Raw genomic sequence first — 23,703 nt, 5'->3', positions numbered from 1 at the left:
TGAAAATTTTCATGAAAAGATTTCGGCTTCAAAAAAGTTGAAAATTTTCATGAAGTATTTCGGCTTCAAAAAAATGTAACATTTTCATGAAAAAATTTCTGCTTCAAAAAAGTTGAAAATTTTCATGAAAAGATTTTGGTTTCAAAAAGTTGAAAATTTTCATGAAAAGATTTCGGCTTCAAAAAAGTTGAAAATTTTCATGAAGTATTTCGGCTTCAAAAAAATGGAACATTTTCATGAAAAGATTTCGGCTTCAAAAAAGATGAACATTTTCATGAAAAGATTTTGGTTTCAAAAAGTTGAAAATTTTCATGAAAAGATTTCTGCTTCAAAAAAGTTGAAAATTTTCATGAAGTATTTCGGCTTCAAAAAAATGGAACATTTTCATGAAAAGATTTCGGCTTCAAAAAAGTTGAACATTTCATGAAAAGATTTCTGCTTCAAAAAAGTTGAAAATTTACATGAAAAGATTTCGACTTCAAAAAAGTCTAAGATTTTCATGAAAAGATTTCTGCTTCAAAAAAGTTGAAAATTTTCATGAAAAGATTTCGGCTTCAAAAAGTTGAACATTTTCATGAAAAGATTTCGGCTTCAAAAAAGTTGACCATTTTCATGAAAAGATTTCTGCTTCAAAAAAGTTGAAAATTTTCATGAAAAGATTTTGGTTTCAAAAAGTTGAAAATTTACATGAAAAGATCTCGGCTTCAAAAAAGTTGAACATTTTCATGAAAAGATTTCGGCTTCAAAAAAGTTGAAAATTTTCATGAAAAGATTTCGGCTTCAAAAAAGTTGAAAATTTTCATGAAAAGATTTCGGCTTCAAAAAAGTTGAAAATTTTCATGAAAAGATTTTGGTTTCAAAAAGTTGAAAATTTTCATGAAAAGATTTCTGCTTCAAAAAAGTTGAAAATTTTCATGAAAAGATTTTGGTTTCAAAAAGTTGAAAATTTTCATGAAGTATTTCGACTTCAAAAAAATGTAACATTTTCATGAATAGATTTCGGCTTCAAAAAAGTTGAACATTTTCATGAAAAGATTTCGGCTTCAAAAAAGTTGAACATTTTCATGAAAAGATTTCTGCTTCAAAAAAGTTGAAAATTTTCATGAAAAGATTTACACTTCAAAAAAGTTGAATATTTTCATGAAAAGATTTCGGCTTCAAAAAAGTTGAAAATTTTCATGAAAAGATTTCGGCTAAAAAAAAGTTGAAGATTTTCATGAAAAGATTTCTGCTTCAAAAAAGTTGAAAATTTACATGAAAAGATTTCGACTTAAAAAAAGTCTAAGATTTTCATTAAAAGATTTCTGCTTCAAAAAAGTTGAAAATTTACATGAAAAGATTTTGGTTTCAAAAACTTGAAAATTTTCATGAATAGATTTCGGCTTCAAAAAAGTCGAAGATTTTCATGAAAAGATTTCTGCTTCAAAAAAGTTGAAAATTTTCATGAAAAGATTTTGGTTTCAAAAAGTTGAAAATTTTCATGAAAAGATTTCGGCTTCAAAAAAGTTGAAAATTTTCATGAAAAGATTTTGGTTTCAAAAAGTTGAAAATTTTCATGAAAAGATTTCGGCTTCAAAAAAGTTGAAAATTTTCATGAAGAGATTTCGGCTAAAAAAAAGTTGAAGATTTTCATGAAAAGATTTCTGCTTCAAAAAAGTTGAAAATTTACATGAAAAGATTTCGACTTCAAAAAAGTCTAAGATTTTCATGAAAAGATTTCTGCTTCAAAAAGTTGAAAATTTTCATGAAAAGATTTCGGCTTCAAAAAGTTGAACATTTTCATGAAAAGATTTCGGCTTCAAAAAAGTTGACCATTTTCATGAAAAGATTTCTGCTTCAAAAAAGTTGAAAATTTACATGAAAAGATTTTGGTTTCAAAAAGTTGAAAATTTTCATGAAAAGATTTCGGCTTCAAAAAAGTTGAAAATTTTCATGAAAAGATTTTGGTTTCAAAAAGTTGAAAATTTTCATGAAAAGATTTCGGCTTCAAAAAAGTTGAAAATTTTCATGAAAAGATTTCGGTTTCAAAAAGTTGAAAATTTTCAAGAAAAGAATTCGGCTTCAAAAAAGTTGAAAATTTTCATGAAGTATTTCGGCTTCAAAAAAATGGAACATTTTCATGAAAAGATTTCGGCTTCAAAAAAGTTGAACATTTTCATGAAAAGATTTCGGCTTCAAAAAAGTTGAAAATTTTCATGAAAAGATTTTGGTTTCAAAAAGTTGAAAATTTTCATGAAAAGATTTCGGCTTCAAAAAAGTTGAAAATTTTCATGAAAAGATTTCGGCTTAAAAAGTTGAAAATTTTCATGAAAAGATTTCGGCTTCAAAAAAGTTGACCATTTTCATGAAAAGATTTCGGTTTCAAAAAGTTGAAAATTTTCATGAAAAGATTTCGGCTTCAAAAAAGTTGAAAATTTTCATGAATTATTTCGGCTTCAAAAAAATGGAACATTTTCATGAAAAGATTTCGGCTTCAAAAAAGTTGAACATTTTCATGAAAAGATTTCGGCTTCAAAAAAGTTGAACATTTTCATGAAAAGATTTCGGCTTCAAAAAAGTTGAACATTTCATGAAAAGATTTCTGCTTCAAAAAAGTTGAAAATTTTCATGAAAAGATTTCGGCTTCAAAAAATTTGAACATTTCATGAAAAGATTTCTGCTTCAAAAAAGTTGAAAATTTTCATGAAAAGATTTCGGCTTCAAAAAGTTGAACATTTTCATGAAAAGATTTCGGCTTCAAAAAAGTTGACCATTTTCATGAAAAGATTTCTGCTTCAAAAAAGTTGAAAATTTACATGAAAAGATTTTGGTTTCAAAAAGTTGAAAATTTTCATGAAAAGATTTCGGCTTCAAAAAAGTCGAAGATTTTCATGAAAAGATTTACACTTCAAAAAAGTTGAATATTTTCATGAAAAGATTTCGGCTTCAAAAAAGTTGAAAATTTTCATGAAAAGATTTTGGCTTAAAAAGTTGAAAATTTTCATGAAAAGATTTCGGCTTCAAAAAAGTTGAAAATTTACATGAAAAGATTTCGACTTCAAAAAAGTCTAAGATTTTCATGAAAAGATTTCTGCTTCAAAAAAGTTGAAAATTTTCATGAAAAGATTTCGGCTTCAAAAAGTTGAACATTTTCATGAAAAGATTTCGTCTTCAAAAAAGTTGACCATTTTCATGAAAAGATTTCTGCTTCAAAAAAGTTGAACATTTTCATGAAAAGATTTCGTCTTCAAAAAAGTTGAAAATTTTCATGAAGAGATTTCGGCTAAAAAAAAGTTGAAGATTTTCATGAAAAGATTTCTGCTTCAAAAAAGTTGAAAATTTACATGAAAAGATTTCGACTTCAAAAAAGTCTAAGATTTTCATGAAAAGATTTCTGCTTCAAAAAAGTTGAAAATTTTCATGAAAAGATTTCGGCTTCAAAAAGTTGAACATTTTCATGAAAAGATTTCGGCTTCAAAAAAGTTGACCATTTTCATGAAAAGATTTCTGCTTCAAAAAAGTTGAAAATTTACATGAAAAGATTTTGGTTTCAAAAAGTTGAAAATTTTCATGAAAAGATTTCGGCTTCAAAAAAGTTGAAAATTTTCATGAAAAGATTTTGGTTTCAAAAAGTTGAAAATTTTCATGAAAAGATTTCGGCTTCAAAAAAGTTGAAAATTTTCATGAAGTATTTCGGCTAAAAAAAAGTTGAAGATTTTCATGAAAAGATTTCGGCTTCAAAAAAGTTGAAAATTTTCATGAAAAGATTTCGGCTTAAAAAGTTGAAAATTTTCATGAAAAGATTTCGGCTTCAAAAAAGTTGACCATTTTCATGAAAAGATTTCGGTTTCAAAAAGTTGAAAATTTTCAAGAAAAGATTTCGGCTTCAAAAAAGTTGAAAATTTTCATGAATTATTTCGGCTTCAAAAAAATGGAACATTTTCATGAAAAGATTTCGGCTTCAAAAAAGTTGAACATTTTCATGAAAAGATTTCGGCTTCAAAAAAGTTGAACATTTTCATGAAAAGATTTCGGCTTCAAAAAAGTTGAACATTTCATGAAAAGATTTCTGCTTCAAAAAAGTTGAAAATTTTCATGAAAAGATTTCGACTTCAAAAAAGTTGACCATTTTCATGAAAAGATTTCGGTTTCAAAAAGTTGAAAATTTTCAAGAAAAGATTTCGGCTTCAAAAAAGTTGAAAATTTTCATGAAGTATTTCGGCTTCAAAAAAATGGAACATTTTCATGAAAAGATTTCGGCTTCAAAAAAGTTGAACATTTTCATGAAAAGATTTCGGCTTCAAAAAAGTTGAAAATTTTCATGAAAAGATTTTGGTTTCAAAAAGTTGAAAATTTTCATGAAAAGATTTCGGCTTCAAAAAAGTTGAAAATTTTCATGAAGTATTTCGGCTAAAAAAAAGTTGAAGATTTTCATGAAAAGATTTCGGCTTCAAAAAAGTTGAAAATTTTCATGAAAAGATTTCGGCTTAAAAAGTTGAAAATTTTCATGAAAAGATTTCGGCTTCAAAAAAGTTGACCATTTTCATGAAAAGATTTCGGTTTCAAAAAGTTGAAAATTTTCATGAAAAGATTTCGGCTTCAAAAAAGTTGAAAATTTTCATGAATTATTTCGGCTTCAAAAAAATGGAACATTTTCATGAAAAGATTTCGGCTTCAAAAAAGTTGAACATTTTCATGAAAAGATTTCGGCTTCAAAAAAGTTGAACATTTTCATGAAAAGATTTCGGCTTCAAAAAAGTTGAACATTTCATGAAAAGATTTCTGCTTCAAAAAAGTTGAAAATTTTCATGAAAAGATTTCGACTTCAAAAAAGTCTAAGATTTTCATGAAAAGATTTCTGCTTCAAAAAAGTTGAAAATTTTCATGAAAAGATTTCGGCTTAAAAAGTTGAAAATTTTCATGAAAAGATTTCGGCTTCAAAAAAGTTGACCATTTTCATGAAAAGATTTCGGTTTCAAAAAGTTGAAAATTTTCAAGAAAAGATTTCGGCTTCAAAAAAGTTGAAAATTTTCATGAAGTATTTCGGCTTCAAAAAAATGGAACATTTTCATGAAAAGATTTCGGCTTCAAAAAAGTTGAACATTTTCATGAAAAGATTTCGGCTTCAAAAAAGTTGAACATTTTCATGAAAAGATTTCGGCTTCAAAAAAGTTGAACATTTCATGAAAAGATTTCTGCTTCAAAAAAGTTGAAAATTTTCATGAAAAGATTTCGGCTTAAAAAGTTGAAAATTTTCATGAAAAGATTTCGGCTTCAAAAAAGTTGACCATTTTCATGAAAAGATTTCGGTTTCAAAAAGTTGAAAATTTTCAAGAAAAGATTTCGGCTTCAAAAAAGTTGAAAATTTTCATGAAGTATTTCGGCTTCAAAAAAATGGAACATTTTCATGAAAAGATTTCGGCTTCAAAAAAGTTGAACATTTTCATGAAAAGATTTCGGCTTCAAAAAAGTTGAACATTTTCATGAAAAGATTTCGGCTTCAAAAAAGTTGAACATTTCATGAAAAGATTTCTGCTTCAAAAAAGTTGAAAATTTTCATGAAAAGATTTCGGCTTCAAAAAAGTTGAACATTTCATGAAAAGATTTCTGCTTCAAAAAAGTTGAAAATTTTCATGAAAAGATTTCGGCTTCAAAAAGTTGAACATTTTCATGAAAAGATTTCGGCTTCAAAAAAGTTGACCATTTTCATGAAAAGATTTCTGCTTCAAAAAAGTTGAAAATTTACATGAAAAGATTTTGGTTTCAAAAAGTTGAAAATTTTCATGAAAAGATTTCGGCTTCAAAAAAGTCGAAGATTTTCATGAAAAGATTTACACTTCAAAAAAGTTGAATATTTTCATGAAAAGATTTCGGCTTCAAAAAAGTTGAAAATTTTCATGAAAAGATTTTGGCTTAAAAAGTTGAAAATTTTCATGAAAAGATTTCGGCTTCAAAAAAGTTGACCATTTTCATGAAAAGATTTCGGTTTCAAAAAGTTGCAAATTTTCAAGAAAAGATTTCGGCTTCAAAAAAGTTGAAAATTTTCATGAAGTATTTCGGCTTCAAAAAAATGGAACATTTTCATGAAAAGATTTCGGCTTCAAAAAAGTTGAACATTTTCATGAAAACATTTCGGCTTCAAAAAAGTTGAACATTTCATGAAAAGATTTCTGCTTCAAAAAAGTTGAAAATTTACATGAAAAGATTTCGACTTCAAAAAAGTCTAAGATTTTCATGAAAAGATTTCTGCTTCAAAAAAGTTGAAAATTTTCATGAAAAGATTTCGGCTTCAAAAAGTTGAACATTTTCATGAAAAGATTTCGTCTTCAAAAAAGTTGACCATTTTCATGAAAAGATTTCTGCTTCAAAAAAGTTGAACATTTTCATGAAAAGATTTCGTCTTCAAAAAAGTTGAAAATTTTCATGAAAAGATTTCTGCTTCAAAAAAGTTGAAAATTTACATGAAAAGATTTCAACTTAAAAAAAGTCTAAGATTTTCATTAAAAGATTTCTGCTTCAAAAAAGTTGAAAATTTACATGAAAAGATTTTGGTTTCAAAAACTTGAAAATTTTCATGAATAGATTTCGGCTTCAAAAAAGTCGAAAATTTTCATGAAAAGATTTCGGCTTCAAAAAAGTTGAAAATTTTCACAAAAAGATTTCGGCTTCAAAAAAGTTGAAAATTTTCATGAAAAGATTTTGGTTTCAAAAAGTTGAAAATTTTCATGAAAAGATTTCGGCTTCAAAAAAGTTGAAAATTTTCATGAAGAGATTTCGGCTAAAAAAAAGTTGAAGATTTTCATGAAAAGATTTCTGCTTCAAAAAAGTTGAAAATTTACATGAAAAGATTTCGACTTCAAAAAAGTCTAAGATTTTCATGAAAAGATTTCTGCTTCAAAAAAGTTGAAAATTTTCATGAAAAGATTTCGGCTTCAAAAAGTTGAACATTTTCATGAAAAGATTTCGGCTTCAAAAAAGTTGACCATTTTCATGAAAAGATTTCTGCTTCAAAAAAGTTGAAAATTTACATGAAAAGATTTTGGTTTCAAAAAGTTGAAAATTTTCATGAAAAGATTTCGGCTTCAAAAAAGTTGAAAATTTTCATGAAAAGATTTTGGTTTCAAAAAGTTGAAAAATTTCATGAAAAGATTTCGGCTTCAAAAAAGTTGAAAATTTTCATGAAGTATTTCGGCTAAAAAAAAGTTGAAGATTTTCATGAAAAGATTTCGGCTTCAAAAAAGTTGAAAATTTTCATGAAAAGATTTCGGCTTAAAAAGTTGAAAATTTTCATGAAAAGATTTCGGCTTCAAAAAAGTTGACCATTTTCATGAAAAGATTTCGGTTTCAAAAAGTTGAAAATTTTCAAGAAAAGATTTCGGCTTCAAAAAAGTTGAAAATTTTCATGAATTATTTCGGCTTCAAAAAAATGGAACATTTTCATGAAAAGATTTCGGCTTCAAAAAAGTTGAACATTTTCATGAAAAGATTTCGGCTTCAAAAAAGTTGAACATTTTCATGAAAAGATTTCGGCTTCAAAAAAGTTGAACATTTCATGAAAAGATTTCTGCTTCAAAAAAGTTGAAAATTTTCATGAAAAGATTTCGACTTCAAAAAAGTTGACCATTTTCATGAAAAGATTTCGGTTTCAAAAAGTTGAAAATTTTCAAGAAAAGATTTCGGCTTCAAAAAAGTTGAAAATTTTCATGAAGTATTTCGGCTTCAAAAAAATGGAACATTTTCATGAAAAGATTTCGGCTTCAAAAAAGTTGAAAATTTTCATGAAGTATTTCGGCTTCAAAAAAATGGAACATTTTCATGAAAAGATTTCGGCTTCAAAAAAGTTGAACATTTTCATGAAAAGATTTCGGCTTCAAAAAAGTTGAACATTTTCATGAAAAGATTTCGGCTTCAAAAAAGTTGAACATTTCATGAAAAGATTTCTGCTTCAAAAAAGTTGAAAATTTTCATGAAAAGATTTCGACTTCAAAAAAGTCTAAGATTTTCATGAAAAGATTTCTGCTTCAAAAAAGTTGACCATTTTCATGAAAAGATTTCGGTTTCAAAAAGTTGAAAATTTTCAAGAAAAGATTTCGGCTTCAAAAAAGTTGAAAATTTTCATGAAGTATTTCGGCTTCAAAAAAATGGAACATTTTCATGAAAAGATTTCTGCTTCAAAAAAGTTGAAAATTTTCATGAAAAGATTTCGGCTTCAAAAAGTTGAACATTTTCATGAAAAGATTTCGGCTTCAAAAAAGTTGATCATTTTCATGAAAAGATTTCTGCTTCAAAAAAGTTGAAAATTTACATGAAAAGATTTTGGTTTCAAAAAGTTGAAAATTTTCATGAAAAGATTTCGGCTTCAAAAAAGTTGAAAATTTTCATGAAAAGATTTTGGTTTCAAAAAGTTGAAAATTTTCATGAAAAGATTTCGGCTTCAAAAAAGTTGAAAATTTTCATGAAAAGATTTTGGTTTCAAAAAGTTGAAAATTTTCATGAAAAGATTTCGGCTTCAAAAAAGTTGAAAATTTTCATGAAGTATTTCGGCTAAAAAAAAGTTGAAGATTTTCATGAAAAGATTTCGGCTTCAAAAAAGTTGAAAATTTTCATGAAAAGATTTCGGCTTAAAAAGTTGAAAATTTTCATGAAAAGATTTCTGCTTCAAAAAAGTTGAAAATTTACATGAAAAGATTTCGACTTCAAAAAAGTCTAAGATTTTCATGAAAAGATTTCTGCTTCAAAAAAGTTGAAAATTTTCATGAAAAGATTTCGGCTTCAAAAAGTTGAACATTTTCATGAAAAGATTTCGGCTTCAAAAAAGTTGACCATTTTCATGAAAAGATTTCTGCTTCAAAAAAGTTGAAAATTTACATGAAAAGATTTTGGTTTCAAAAAGTTGAAAATTTTCATGAAAAGATTTCGGCTTCAAAAAAGTTGAAAATTTTCATGAAAAGATTTTGGTTTCAAAAAGTTGAAAATTTTCATGAAAAGATTTCGGCTTCAAAAAAGTTGAAAATTTTCATGAAGTATTTCGGCTAAAAAAAAGTTGAAGATTTTCATGAAAAGATTTCGGCTTCAAAAAAGTTGAAAATTTTCATGAAAAGATTTCGGCTTAAAAAGTTGAAAATTTTCATGAAAAGATTTCGGCTTCAAAAAAGTTGACCATTTTCATGAAAAGATTTCGGTTTCAAAAAGTTGAAAATTTTCAAGAAAAGATTTCGGCTTCAAAAAAGTTGAAAATTTTCATGAATTATTTCGGCTTCAAAAAAATGGAACATTTTCATGAAAAGATTTCGGCTTCAAAAAAGTTGAACATTTTCATGAAAAGATTTCGGCTTCAAAAAAGTTGAACATTTTCATGAAAAGATTTCGGCTTCAAAAAAGTTGAACATTTCATGAAAAGATTTCTGCTTCAAAAAAGTTGAAAATTTTCATGAAAAGATTTCGACTTCAAAAAAGTTGACCATTTTCATGAAAAGATTTCGGTTTCAAAAAGTTGAAAATTTTCAAGAAAAGATTTCGGCTTCAAAAAAGTTGAAAATTTTCATGAAGTATTTCGGCTTCAAAAAAATGGAACATTTTCATGAAAAGATTTCGGCTTCAAAAAAGTTGAAAATTTTCATGAAGTATTTCGGCTTCAAAAAAATGGAACATTTTCATGAAAAGATTTCGGCTTCAAAAAAGTTGAACATTTTCATGAAAAGATTTCGGCTTCAAAAAAGTTGAACATTTTCATGAAAAGATTTCGGCTTCAAAAAAGTTGAACATTTCATGAAAAGATTTCTGCTTCAAAAAAGTTGAAAATTTTCATGAAAAGATTTCGACTTCAAAAAAGTCTAAGATTTTCATGAAAAGATTTCTGCTTCAAAAAAGTTGACCATTTTCATGAAAAGATTTCGGTTTCAAAAAGTTGAAAATTTTCATGAAAAGATTTTGGTTTCAAAAAGTTGAAAATTTTCATGAAAAGATTTCGGCTTCAAAAAAGTTGAAAATTTTCATGAAGTATTTCGGCTAAAAAAAAGTTGAAGATTTTCATGAAAAGATTTCGGCTTCAAAAAAGTTGAAAATTTTCATGAAAAGATTTCGGCTTAAAAAGTTGAAAATTTTCATGAAAAGATTTCTGCTTCAAAAAAGTTGAAAATTTACATGAAAAGATTTCGACTTCAAAAAAGTCTAAGATTTTCATGAAAAGATTTCTGCTTCAAAAAAGTTGAAAATTTTCATGAAAAGATTTCGGCTTCAAAAAGTTGAACATTTTCATGAAAAGATTTCGGCTTCAAAAAAGTTGACCATTTTCATGAAAAGATTTCTGCTTCAAAAAAGTTGAAAATTTACATGAAAAGATTTTGGTTTCAAAAAGTTGAAAATTTTCATGAAAAGATTTCGGCTTCAAAAAAGTTGAAAATTTTCATGAAAAGATTTTGGTTTCAAAAAGTTGAAAATTTTCATGAAAAGATTTCGGCTTCAAAAAAGTTGAAAATTTTCATGAAGTATTTCGGCTAAAAAAAAGTTGAAGATTTTCATGAAAAGATTTCGGCTTCAAAAAAGTTGAAAATTTTCATGAAAAGATTTCGGCTTAAAAAGTTGAAAATTTTCATGAAAAGATTTCGGCTTCAAAAAAGTTGACCATTTTCATGAAAAGATTTCGGTTTCAAAAAGTTGAAAATTTTCAAGAAAAGATTTCGGCTTCAAAAAAGTTGAAAATTTTCATGAATTATTTCGGCTTCAAAAAAATGGAACATTTTCATGAAAAGATTTCGGCTTCAAAAAAGTTGAACATTTTCATGAAAAGATTTCGGCTTCAAAAAAGTTGAACATTTTCATGAAAAGATTTCGGCTTCAAAAAAGTTGAACATTTCATGAAAAGATTTCTGCTTCAAAAAAGTTGAAAATTTTCATGAAAAGATTTCGACTTCAAAAAAGTTGACCATTTTCATGAAAAGATTTCGGTTTCAAAAAGTTGAAAATTTTCAAGAAAAGATTTCGGCTTCAAAAAAGTTGAAAATTTTCATGAAGTATTTCGGCTTCAAAAAAATGGAACATTTTCATGAAAAGATTTCGGCTTCAAAAAAGTTGAAAATTTTCATGAAGTATTTCGGCTTCAAAAAAATGGAACATTTTCATGAAAAGATTTCGGCTTCAAAAAAGTTGAACATTTTCATGAAAAGATTTCGGCTTCAAAAAAGTTGAACATTTTCATGAAAAGATTTCGGCTTCAAAAAAGTTGAACATTTCATGAAAAGATTTCTGCTTCAAAAAAGTTGAAAATTTTCATGAAAAGATTTCGACTTCAAAAAAGTCTAAGATTTTCATGAAAAGATTTCTGCTTCAAAAAAGTTGACCATTTTCATGAAAAGATTTCGGTTTCAAAAAGTTGAAAATTTTCAAGAAAAGATTTCGGCTTCAAAAAAGTTGAAAATTTTCATGAAGTATTTCGGCTTCAAAAAAATGGAACATTTTCATGAAAAGATTTCGGCTTCAAAAAAGTTGAAAATTTTCATGAAAAGATTTCGGCTTCAAAAAGTTGAACATTTTCATGAAAAGATTTCGGCTTCAAAAAAGTTGATCATTTTCATGAAAAGATTTCTGCTTCAAAAAAGTTGAAAATTTACATGAAAAGATTTTGGTTTCAAAAAGTTGAAAATTTTCATGAAAAGATTTCGGCTTCAAAAAAGTTGAAAATTTTCATGAAAAGATTTCGGCTTAAAAAGTTGAAAATTTTCATGAAAAGATTTCGGCTTCAAAAAAGTTGAACATTTTCATGAAAAGATTTTGGTTTCAAAAAGTTGAAAATTTTCATGAAAAGATTTCGGCTTCTAAAAAGTTGAAAATTTTCATGAAGTATTTCTGCTTCAAAAAAGTTGAAAATTTTCATGAAAAGATTTCGGCTTCAAAAAGTTGAACATTTTCATGAAAAGATTTCGGCTTTAAAAAAAGTTGAACATTTTCATGAAAAGATTTCGGCTTCAAAAAAGTTGAAAATTTTCATGAAAAGATTTTGGTTTCAAAAAAGTTGAACATTTTCATGAAAAGATTTCGGCTTCAAAAAAGTTGAAAATTTTCATGAACTATTTTGGCATCAAAAAAGTTGAAAATTTTCATGAAAAGATTTGGGTTTCAAAAAAGTTGAACATTTTCTTGAAGTATTTTCGACTTCAAAAAAGTCGAAAATTTTCATGAACTATTTCGGCATCAAAAAAGTTGAAAATTTTCATGAAAAGATTTCGGCTTCAAAAAAGTTGAAAATTTTCATGAACTATTTCGGCATCAAAAAAGTTGAATATTTTCATCAAGAATTTCGGCTTCAAAAAAGTCGAAGATTTTCATGAAAAGATTTCTGCTTCAAAAAAGTTGAACATTTTCATGAAAAGATTTCGGCTTCAAAAAAGTTGACCATTTTCATGAAAAGATTTCTGCTTCAAAAAAGTTGAAAATTTACATGAAAAGATTTCTGCTACAAAAAAGTTGAAAATTTACATGAAAAGATTTTGGTTTCAAAAAGTTGAAAATTTTCATGAAAAGATTTCGGCTTCAAAAAAGTCGAAGATTTTCATGAAAAGATTTCGTCTTCAAAAAAGTTGACCATTTTCATGAAAAGATTTCTGCTTCAAAAAAGTCGAAGATTTTCATGAAAAGATTTCGGCTTCTAAAAAGTTGACCATTTTCATGAAAAGATTTCTGCTTCAAAAAAGTTGAAAATTTACATGAAAAGATTTCTGCTACAAAAAAGTTGAAAATTTACATGAAAAGATTTTGGTTTCAAAAAGTTGAAAATTTTCATGAAAAGATTTCGGCTTCAAAAAAGTCGAAGATTTTCATGAAAAGATTTCGTCTTCAAAAAAGTTGACCATTTTCATGAAAAGATTTCTGCTTCAAAAAAGTCGAAGATTTTCATGAAAAGATTTCGGCTTCTAAAAAGTTGAAAATTTTCATGAAGTATTTCGGCTTCAAAAAAATGTAACATTTTCATGAAAAGATTTCTGCTTCAAAAAAGTTGACCATTTTCATGAAAAGATTTCGGCTTCAAAAAAGTTGAAAATTTTCATGAAGTATTTCGGCTGCAAAAAAATGGAACATTTTCATGAAAAGATTTCTGCTTCTAAAAAGTTGAAAATTTTCATGAAGTATTTCTGCTTCAAAAAAGTTGAAAATTTTCATGAAAAGATTTCGGCTTCAAAAAGTTTAACATTTTCATGAAAAGATTTCGGCTTCAAAAAAGTTGACCATTTTCATGAAAAGATTTCGGCTTCAAAAAAGTTGAAAATTTTCATGAAAAGATTTCTGCTTCAAAAAAGTTGAAAATTTTCATGAAAAGATTTCGGCTTCAAAAAAGTTGAACATTTTCATGAAAAGATTTCTGCTTCAAAAAAGTTGAACATTTTCATGAAAAGATTTCGGCTTCAAAAAAGTTGAAAATTTTCATGAAAAGATTTCTGCTTCAAAAAAGTTGAACATTTTCATGACAAGATTTCTGCTTCAAAAAAGTTGAAAATTTTCATGAAAAGATTTCGGCTTCAAAAAGTTGAAAATTTTCATGAAAAGATTTCTGCTTCAAAAAAGTTGACCATTTTCATGAAAAGATTTCGGCTTCTAAAAAGTTGAAAATTTTCATGAAAAGATTTTGGCTTCAAAAAAGTTGAAGATTTTCATGAAAAGATTTCGGCTTCTAAAAAGTTGAAAATTTTCATGAAGTATTTCTGCTTCAAAAAAGTTGAAAATTTACATGAAAAGATTTCTGCTACAAAAAAGTTGAAAATTTACATGAAAAGATTTTGGTTTCAAAAAGTTGAAAATTTTCATGAAAAGATTTCGGCTTCAAAAAAGTCGAAGATTTTCATGAAAAGATTTCGTCTTCAAAAAAGTTGACCATTTTCATGAAAAGATTTCTGCTTCAAAAAAGTCGAAGATTTTCATGAAAAGATTTCGGCTTCTAAAAAGTTGAAAATTTTCATGAAGTATTTCGGCTTCAAAAAAATGTAACATTTTCATGAAAAGATTTCTGCTTCAAAAAAGTTGACCATTTTCATGAAAAGATTTCGGCTTCAAAAAAGTTGAAAATTTTCATGAAGTATTTCGGCTGCAAAAAAATGGAACATTTTCATGAAAAGATTTCTGCTTCAAAAAAGTTGAACATTTTCATGAAAAGATTTCGGCTTCAAAAAAGTTGAACATTTTCATGAAAAGATTTCTGCTTCAAAAAAGTTGAAAATTTTCATGAAAAGTTTTCGTCTTCAAAAAGTTGAAAATTTTCATGAAAAGATTTCTGCTTCAAAAAAGTTGACCATTTTCATGAAAAGATTTCGGCTTCTAAAAAGTTGAAAATTTTCATGAAGTATTTCTGCTTCAAAAAAGTTGAAAATTTTCATGAAAAGATTTCGGCTTCAAAAAGTTTAACATTTTCATGAAAAGATTTCGGCTTCAAAAAAGTTTAACATTTTCATGAAAAGATTTCGGCTTCAAAAAAGTTGAAAATTTTCATGAAGTATTTCGGCTGCAAAAAAATGGAACATTTTCATGAAAAGATTTCGGCTTCAAAAAAGTTGAAAATTTTCATGAACTATTTTGGCATCAAAAAAGTTGAAAATTTTCATGAAAAGATTTGGGTTTCAAAAAAGTTGAACATTTTCTTGAAGTATTTTCGACTTCAAAAAAGTCGAAAATTTTCATGAACTATTTCGGCATCAAAAAAGTTGAAAATTTTCATGAAAAGATTTCGGCTTCAAAAAAGTTGAAAATTTTCATGAACTATTTCGGCATCAAAAAAGTTGAATATTTTCATCAAGAATTTCGGCTTCAAAAAAGTCGAAGATTTTCATGAAAAGATTTCTGCTTCAAAAAAGTTGAACATTTTCATGAAAAGATTTCGGCTTCAAAAAAGTTGACCATTTTCATGAAAAGATTTCTGCTTCAAAAAAGTTGAAAATTTACATGAAAAGATTTCTGCTACAAAAAAGTTGAAAATTTACATGAAAAGATTTTGGTTTCAAAAAGTTGAAAATTTTCATGAAAAGATTTCGGCTTCAAAAAAGTCGAAGATTTTCATGAAAAGATTTCGTCTTCAAAAAAGTTGACCATTTTCATGAAAAGATTTCTGCTTCAAAAAAGTCGAAGATTTTCATGAAAAGATTTCTGCTTCAAAAAAGTTGAAAATTTTCATGAAAAGATTTTGGTTTCAAAAAGTTGAAAATTTTCATGAAGTATTTCGGCTTCAAAAAAATGTAACATTTTCATGAAAAAATTTCTGCTTCAAAAAAGTTGAAAATTTTCATGAAAAGATTTTGGTTTCAAAAAGTTGAAAATTTTCATGAAAAGATTTCGTCTTCAAAAAAGTTGAAAATTTTCATGAAAAGATTTCTGCTTCAAAAAGTTGAAGATTTTCATGAAAAGATTTCGGCTTCAAAAAAGTTGACCATTTTCATGAAAAGATTTCTGCTTCAAAAAAGTCGAAGATTTTCATGAAAAGATTTCTGCTTCAAAAAAGTTGAAAATTTTCATGAAAAGATTTTGGTTTCAAAAAGTTGAACATTTTCATGAAAAGATTTCGGCTTCAAAAAAGTTGAAAATTTTCATGAAAAGATTTCTGCTTCAAAAAAGTTGAACATTTTCATGACAAGATTTCTGCTTCAAAAAAGTTGAAAATTTTCATGAAAAGATTTCGGCTTCAAAAAGTTGAAAATTTTCATGAACAGATTTCTGCTTCAAAAAAGTTGACCATTTTCATGAAAAGATTTCGGCTTCAAAAAAGTTGAAAATTTTCATGAAAAGATTTCTGCTTCAAAAAAGTTGACCATTTTCATGAAAAGATTTCGGCTTCTAAAAAGTTGAAAATTTTCATGAAGTATTTCTGCTTCAAAAAAGTTGAAAATTTTCATGAAAAGATTTCTGCTTCAAAAAAGTCGAAGATTTTCATGAAAAGATTTCTGCTTCAAAAAAGTTGAAAATTTTCATGAAAAGATTTCGGCTTCAAAAAAGTTGACCATTTTCATGAAAAGATTTCTGCTTCAAAAAAGTCGAAGATTTTCATGAAAAGATTTCTGCTTCAAAAAAGTTGAAAATTTTCATGAAAAGATTTTGGTTTCAAAAAGTTGAAAATTTTCATGAAGTATTTCGGCTTCAAAAAAATGTAACATTTTCATGAAAAAATTTCTGCTTCAAAAAAGTTGAAAATTTTCATGAAAAGATTTTGGTTTCAAAAAGTTGAAAATTTTCATGAAAAGATTTCGTCTTCAAAAAAGTTGAAAATTTTCATGAAAAGATTTCTGCTTCAAAAAAGTTGAAGATTTTCATGAAAAGATTTCGGCTTCAAAAAGTTGAAAATTTTCATGAAAAGATTTCTGCTTCAAAAAAGTTGACCATTTTCATGAAAAGATTTCGGCTTCAAAAAAATGGAACATTTTCATGAAAAGATTTCGGCTTCAAAAAAGTTGAACATTTTCATGAAAAGATTTTGGTTTCAAAAAGTTGAAAATTTTCATGAAAAGATTTCGGCTTCAAAAAAGTTGAAAATTTTCATGAAGTATTTCGGCTTCAAAAAAATGGAAGATTTTCATGAAAAGATTTCGGCTTCAAAAAAGTTGAACATTTCATGAAAAGATTTCTGCTTCAAAAAAGTTGAAAATTTACTTGAAAAGATTTCGACTTCAAAAAAGTCTAAGATTTTCATGAAAAGATTTCGTCTTCAAAAAAGTTGAAAATTTTCATGAAAAGATTTCGGCTTCAAAAAGTTGAACATTTTCATGAAAAGATTTCGGCTTCAAAAAAGTTGACCATTTTCATGAAAAGATTTCTGCTTCAAAAAAGTTGAAAATTTACATGAAAAGATTTTGGTTTCAAAAAGTTGAAAATTTTCATGAAAAGATTTCGGCTTCAAAAAAGTCGAAGATTTTCATGAACTATTTCGGCATCAAAAAAGTTGAAAATTTTCATGAAAAGATTTCGGCTTCAAAAAAGTTGAATATTTTCATGAACTATTTCGGCATCAAAAAAGTTGAATATTTTCATCAAGAATTTCGGCTTCAAAAAAGTCGAAGATTTTCATGAAAAGATTTCTGCTTCAAAAAAGTTGAACATTTTCATGAAAAGATTTCGGCTTCAAAAAAGTTGACCATTTTCATGAAAAGATTTCTGCTTCAAAAAAGTTGAAAATTTACATGAAAAGATTTCTGCTACAAAAAAGTTGAAAATTTACATGAAAAGATTTTGGTTTCAAAAAGTTGAAAATTTTCATGAAAAGATTTCGGCTTCAAAAAAGTCGAAGATTTTCATGAAAAGATTTCGTCTTCAAAAAAGTTGACCATTTTCATGAAAAGATTTCTGCTTCAAAAAAGTCGAAGATTTTCATGAAAAGATTTCTGCTTCAAAAAAGTTGAAAATTTTCATGAAAAGATTTTGGTTTCAAAAAGTTGAAAATTTTCATGAAGTATTTCGGCTTCAAAAAAATGTAACATTTTCATGAAAAAATTTCTGCTTCAAAAAAGTTGAAAATTTTCATGAAAAGATTTTGGTTTCAAAAAGTTGAAAATTTTCATGAAAAGATTTCGTCTTCAAAAAAGTTGAAAATTTTCATGAAAAGATTTCTGCTTCAAAAAGTTGAAGATTTTCATGAAAAGATTTCGGCTTCAAAAAAGTTGACCATTTTCATGAAAAGATTTCTGCTTCAAAAAAGTCGAAGATTTTCATGAAAAGATTTCTGCTTCAAAAAAGTTGACCATTTTCATGAAAAGATTTCGGCTTCTAAAAAGTTGAAAATTTTCATGAAGTATTTCTGCTTCAAAAAAGTTGAAAATTTTCATGAAAAGATTTCTGCTTCAAAAAAGTCGAAGATTTTCATGAAAAGATTTCTGCTTCAAAAAAGTTGAAAATTTTCATGAAAAGATTTCGGCTTCAAAAAAGTTGACCATTTTCATGAAAAGATTTCTGCTTCAAAAAAGTCGAAGATTTTCATGAAAAGATTTCTGCTTCAAAAAAGTTGAAAATTTTCATGAAAAGATTTTGGTTTCAAAAAGTTGAAAATTTTCATGAAGTATTTCGGCTTCAAAAAAATGTAACATTTTCATGAAAAAATTTCTGCTTCAAAAAAGTTGAAAATTTTCATGAAAAGATTTTGGTTTCAAAAAGTTGAAAATTTTCATGAAAAGATTTCGTCTTCAAAAAAGTTGAAAATTTTCATGAAAAGATTTCTGCTTCAAAAAAGTTGAAGATTTTCATGAAAAGATTTCGGCTTCAAAAAGTTGAAAATTTTCATGAAAAGATTTCTGCTTCAAAAAAGTTGACCATTTTCATGAAAAGATTTCGGCTTCAAAAAAATGGAACATTTTCATGAAAAGATTTCGGCTTCAAAAAAGTTGAACATTTTCATGAAAAGATTTTGGTTTCAAAAAGTTGAAAATTTTCATGAAAAGATTTCGGCTTCAAAAAAGTTGAAAATTTTCATGAAGTATTTCGGCTTCAAAAAAATGGAAGATTTTCATGAAAAGATTTCGGCTTCAAAAAAGTTGAACATTTCATGAAAAGATTTCTGCTTCAAAAAAGTTGAAAATTTACTTGAAAAGATTTCGACTTCAAAAAAGTCTAAGATTTTCATGAAAAGATTTCGTCTTCAAAAAAGTTGAAAATTTTCATGAAAAGATTTCGGCTTCAAAAAGTTGAACATTTTCATGAAAAGATTTCGGCTTCAAAAAAGTTGACCATTTTCATGAAAAGATTTCTGCTTCAAAAAAGTTGAAAATTTACATGAAAAGATTTTGGTTTCAAAAAGTTGAAAATTTTCATGAAAAGATTTCGGCTTCAAAAAAGTCGAAGATTTTCATGAAAAGATTTCTGCTTCAAAAAAGTTGAACATTTTCATGAAAAGATTTCGGCTTCAAAAAAGTTGACCATTTTCATGAAAAGATTTCTGCTTCAAAAAAGTTGAAAATTTACATGAAAAGATTTCTGCTACAAAAAAGTTGAAAATTTACATGAAAAGATTTTGGTTTCAAAAAGTTGAACATTTTCATGAAAAGATTTCGGCTTCAAAAAAGTCGAAGATTTTCATGAAAAGATTTCTGCTTCAAAAAAGTTGAAAATTTTCATGAAAAGATTTTGGTTTCAAAAAGTTGAAAATTTTCATGAAGTATTTCGGCTTCAAAAAAATGTAACATTTTCATGAATAGATTTCGGCTTCAAAAAAGTTGAACATTTTCATGAAAAGATTTCGGCTTCAAAAAAGTTGAACATTTTCATGAAAAGATTTCTGCTTCAAAAAAGTTGAAAATTTTCATGAAAAGATTTAGACTTCAAAAAAGTTGAATATTTTCATCAAGTATTTCGGCTTCAAAAAAGTCGAAGATTTTCATGAAAAGATTTCGGCTTCAAAAAAGTTGACCATTTTCATGAAAAGATTTCTGCTTCAAAAAAGTTGAACATTTTCATGAAAAGATTTCGGCTTCAAAAAAGTTGACCATTTTCATGAAAAGATTTCTGCTTCAAAAAAGTCGAAGATTTTCATGAAAAGATTTCTGCTTCAAAAAAGTTGAAAATTTTCATGAAAAGATTTTGGTTTCAAAAAGTTGAAAATTTTCATGAAGTATTTCGGCTTCAAAAAAATGTAACATTTTCATGAAAAAATTTCTGCTTCAAAAAAGTTGAACATTTTCATGAAAAGATTTTGGTTTCAAAAAGTTGAAAATTTTCATGAAAAGATTTCGTCTTCAAAAAAGTTGAAAATTTTCATGAAAAGATTTCTGCTTCAAAAAGTTGAAGATTTTCATGAAAAGATTTCGGCTTCAAAAAAGTTGACCATTTTCATGAAAAGATTTCGGCTTCAAAAAAATGTAACATTTTCATGAAAAAATTTCTGCTTCAAAAAAGTTGAAAATTTTCATGAAAAGATTTTGGTTTCAAAAAGTTGAAAATTTTCATGAAAAGATTTCTGCTACAAAAAAGTTGAAAATTTACATGAAAAGATTTTGGTTTCAAAAAGTTGAAAATTTTCATGAAAAGATTTCGGCTTCAAAAAAGTCGAAGATTTTCATGAAAAGATTTCTGCTTCAAAAAAGTTGAAAATTTTCATGAAAAGATTTTGGTTTCAAAAAGTTGAAAATTTTCATGAAGTATTTCGGCTTAAAAAAAATGTAACATTTTCATGAATAGATTTCGGCTTCAAAAAAGTTGAACATTTTCATGAAAAGATTTCGGCTTCAAAAAAGTTGAACATTTTCATGAAATGATTTCTGCTTCAAAAAAGTTGAAAATTTTCTTGAAAAGATTTAGACTTCAAAAAAGTTGAATATTTTCATCAAGTATTTCGGCTTCAAAAAAGTCGAAGATTTTCATGAAAAGATTTCGGCTTCAAAAAAGTTGACCATTTTCATGAAAAGATTTCTGCTTCAAAAAAGTTGAACATTTTCATGAAAAGATTTCGGCTTCAAAAAAGTCGAAGATTTTCATGAAAAGATTTCTGCTTCAAAAAAGTTGAAAATTTTCATGAAAAGATTTTGGTTTCAAAAAGTTGAAAATTTACATGAAAAGATCTCGGCTTCAAAAAAGTTGAACATTTTCATGAAAAGATTTCGGCTTCAAAAAAGTTGAAAATTTTCATGAAAAGATTTCGGCTTCAAAAAAGTTGAAAATTTTCATGAAAAGATTTTGGTTTCAAAAAGTTGAAAATTTTCATGAAAAGATTTCTGCTTCAAAAAAGTTGAAAATTTTCATGAAAAGATTTTGGTTTCAAAAAGTTGAAAATTTTCATGAAGTATTTCGGCTTCAAAAAAATGTAACATTTTCATGAATAGATTTCGGCTTCAAAAAAGTTGAACATTTTCATGAAAAGATTTCGGCTTCAAAAAAGTTGAACATTTTCATGAAAAGATTTCTGCTTCAAAAAAGTTGAAAATTTTCATGAAAAGATTTACACTTCAAAAAAGTTGAATATTTTCATGAAAAGATTTCGGCTTCAAAAAAGTTGAAAATTTTCATGAAAAGATTTCGGCTAAAAAAAAGTTGAAGATTTTCATGAAAAGATTTCTGCTTCAAAAAAGTTGAAAATTTACATGAAAAGATTTCGACTTAAAAAAAGTCTAAGATTTTCATTAAAAGATTTCTGCTTCAAAAAAGTTGAAAATTTACATTAAAAGATTTTGGTTTCAAAAACTTGAAAATTTTCATGAAAAGATTTCGGCTTCAAAAAAGTCGAAGATTTTCATGAAAAGATTTCTGCTTCAAAAAAGTTGAAAATTTTCATGAAAAGATTTTGGTTTCAAAAAGTTGAAAATTTTCATGAAAAGATTTCGGCTTCAAAAAAGTTGAAAATTTTCATGAAAAGATTTCGGCTTCAAAAAAGTTGAACATTTCATGAAAAGATTTTGGTTTCAAAAAGTTGAAAATTTTCATGAAAAGATTTCGGCTTCAAAAAAGTTGAAAATTTTCATGAAGAGATTTCGGCTAAAAAAAAGTTGAAGATTTTCATGAAAAGATTTCGACTTCAAAAAAGTCTAAGATTTTCATGAAAAGATTTCTGCTTCAAAAAAGTTGAAAATTTTCATGAAAAGATTTCGGCTTCAAAAAGTTGAACATTTTCATGAAAAGATTTCGGCTTCAAAAAAGTTGATCATTTTCATGAAAAGATTTCTGCTTCAAAAAAGTTGAAAATTTACATGAAAAGATTTTGGTTTCAAAAAGTTGAAAATTTTCATGAAAAGATTTCGGCTTCAAAAAAGTTGAAAATTTTCATGAAAAGATTTTGGTTTCAAAAAGTTGAAAATTTTCATGAAAAGATTTCGGCTTCAAAAAAGTTGAAAATTTTCATGAAGTATTTCGGCTTCAAAAAAATGTAACATTTTCATGAAAAAATTTCTGCTTCAAAAAAGTTGAAAATTTTCATGAAAAGATTTTGGTTTCAAAAAGTTGAAAATTTTCATGAAAAGATTTCGGCTTCAAAAAAGTTGAAAATTTTCATGAAGTATTTCGGCTTCAAAAAAATGGAACATTTTCATGAAAAGATTTCGGCTTCAAAAAAGATGAACATTTTCATGAAAAGATTTTGGTTTCAAAAAGTTGAAAATTTTCATGAAAAGATTTCTGCTTCAAAAAAGTTGAAAATTTTCATGAAGTATTTCGGCTTCAAAAAAATGGAACATTTTCATGAAAAGATTTCGGCTTCAAAAAAGTTGAACATTTCATGAAAAGATTTCTGCTTCAAAAAAGTTGAAAATTTACATGAAAAGATTTCGACTTCAAAAAAGTCTAAGATTTTCATGAAAAGATTTCTGCTTCAAAAAAGTTGAAAATTTTCATGAAAAGATTTCGGCTTCAAAAAGTTGAACATTTTCATGAAAAGATTTCGGCTTCAAAAAAGTTGACCATTTTCATGAAAAGATTTCTGCTTCAAAAAAGTTGAAAATTTTCATGAAAAGATTTTGGTTTCAAAAAGTTGAAAATTTACATGAAAAGATCTCGGCTTCAAAAAAGTTGAACATTTTCATGAAAAGATTTCGGCTTCAAAAAAGTTGAAAATTTTCATGAAAAGATTTCGGCTTCAAAAAAGTTGAAAATTTTCATGAAAAGATTTCGGCTTCAAAAAAGTTGAAAATTTTCATGAAAAGATTTTGGTTTCAAAAAGTTGAAAATTTTCATGAAAAGATTTCTGCTTCAAAAAAGTTGAAAATTTTCATGAAAAGATTTTGGTTTCAAAAAGTTGAAAATTTTCATGAAGTATTTCGACTTCAAAAAAATGTAACATTTTCATGAATAGATTTCGGCTTCAAAAAAGTTGAACATTTTCATGAAAAGATTTCGGCTTCAAAAAAGTTGAACATTTTCATGAAAAGATTTCTGCTTCAAAAAAGTTGAAAATTTTCATGAAAAGATTTACACTTCAAAAAAGTTGAATATTTTCATGAAAAGATTTCGGCTTCAAAAAAGTTGAAAATTTTCATGAAAAGATTTCGGCTAAAAAAAAGTTGAAGATTTTCATGAAAAGATTTCTGCTTCAAAAAAGTTGAAAATTTACATGAAAAGATTTCGACTTAAAAAAAGTCTAAGATTTTCATTAAAAGATTTCTGCTTCAAAAAAGTTGAAAATTTACATGAAAAGATTTTGGTTTCAAAAACTTGAAAATTTTCATGAATAGATTTCGGCTTCAAAAAAGTCGAAGATTTTCATGAAAAGATTTCTGCTTCAAAAAAGTTGAAAATTTTCATGAAAAGATTTTGGTTTCAAAAAGTTGAAAATTTTCATGAAAAGATTTCGGCTTCAAAAAAGTTGAAAATTTTCATGAAAAGATTTTGGTTTCAAAAAGTTGAAAATTTTCATGAAAAGATTTCGGCTTCAAAAAAGTTGAAAATTTTCATGAATAGATTTCGGCTTCAAAAAAGTTGAACATTTTCATGAAAAGATTTCGGCTTCAAAAAAGTTGAACATTTTCATGAAAAGATTTCTGCTTCAAAAAAGTTGAAAATTTTCATGAAAAGATTTACACTTCAAAAAAGTTGAATATTTTCATGAAAAGATTTCGGCTTCAAAAAAGTTGAAAATTTACATGAAAAGATTTTGGTTTCAAAAAGTTGAAAATTTTCATGAAAAGATTTCGGCTTCAAAAAAGTTGAAAATTTTCATGAAAAGATTTTGGTTTCAAAAAGTTGAAAATTTTCATGAAAAGATTTCGGCTTCAAAAAAGTTGAAAATTTTCATGAAAAGATTTCGGTTTCAAAAAGTTGAAAATTTTCAAGAAAAGAATTCGGCTTCAA

The sequence above is a fragment of the Labrus bergylta genome, chromosome 13 (assembly GCF_963930695.1).
Source record: "Labrus bergylta chromosome 13, fLabBer1.1, whole genome shotgun sequence".
Classification (NCBI taxonomy): domain Eukaryota; kingdom Metazoa; phylum Chordata; class Actinopteri; order Labriformes; family Labridae; genus Labrus; species Labrus bergylta.
This window is presented reverse-complemented; position numbering follows the sequence as displayed.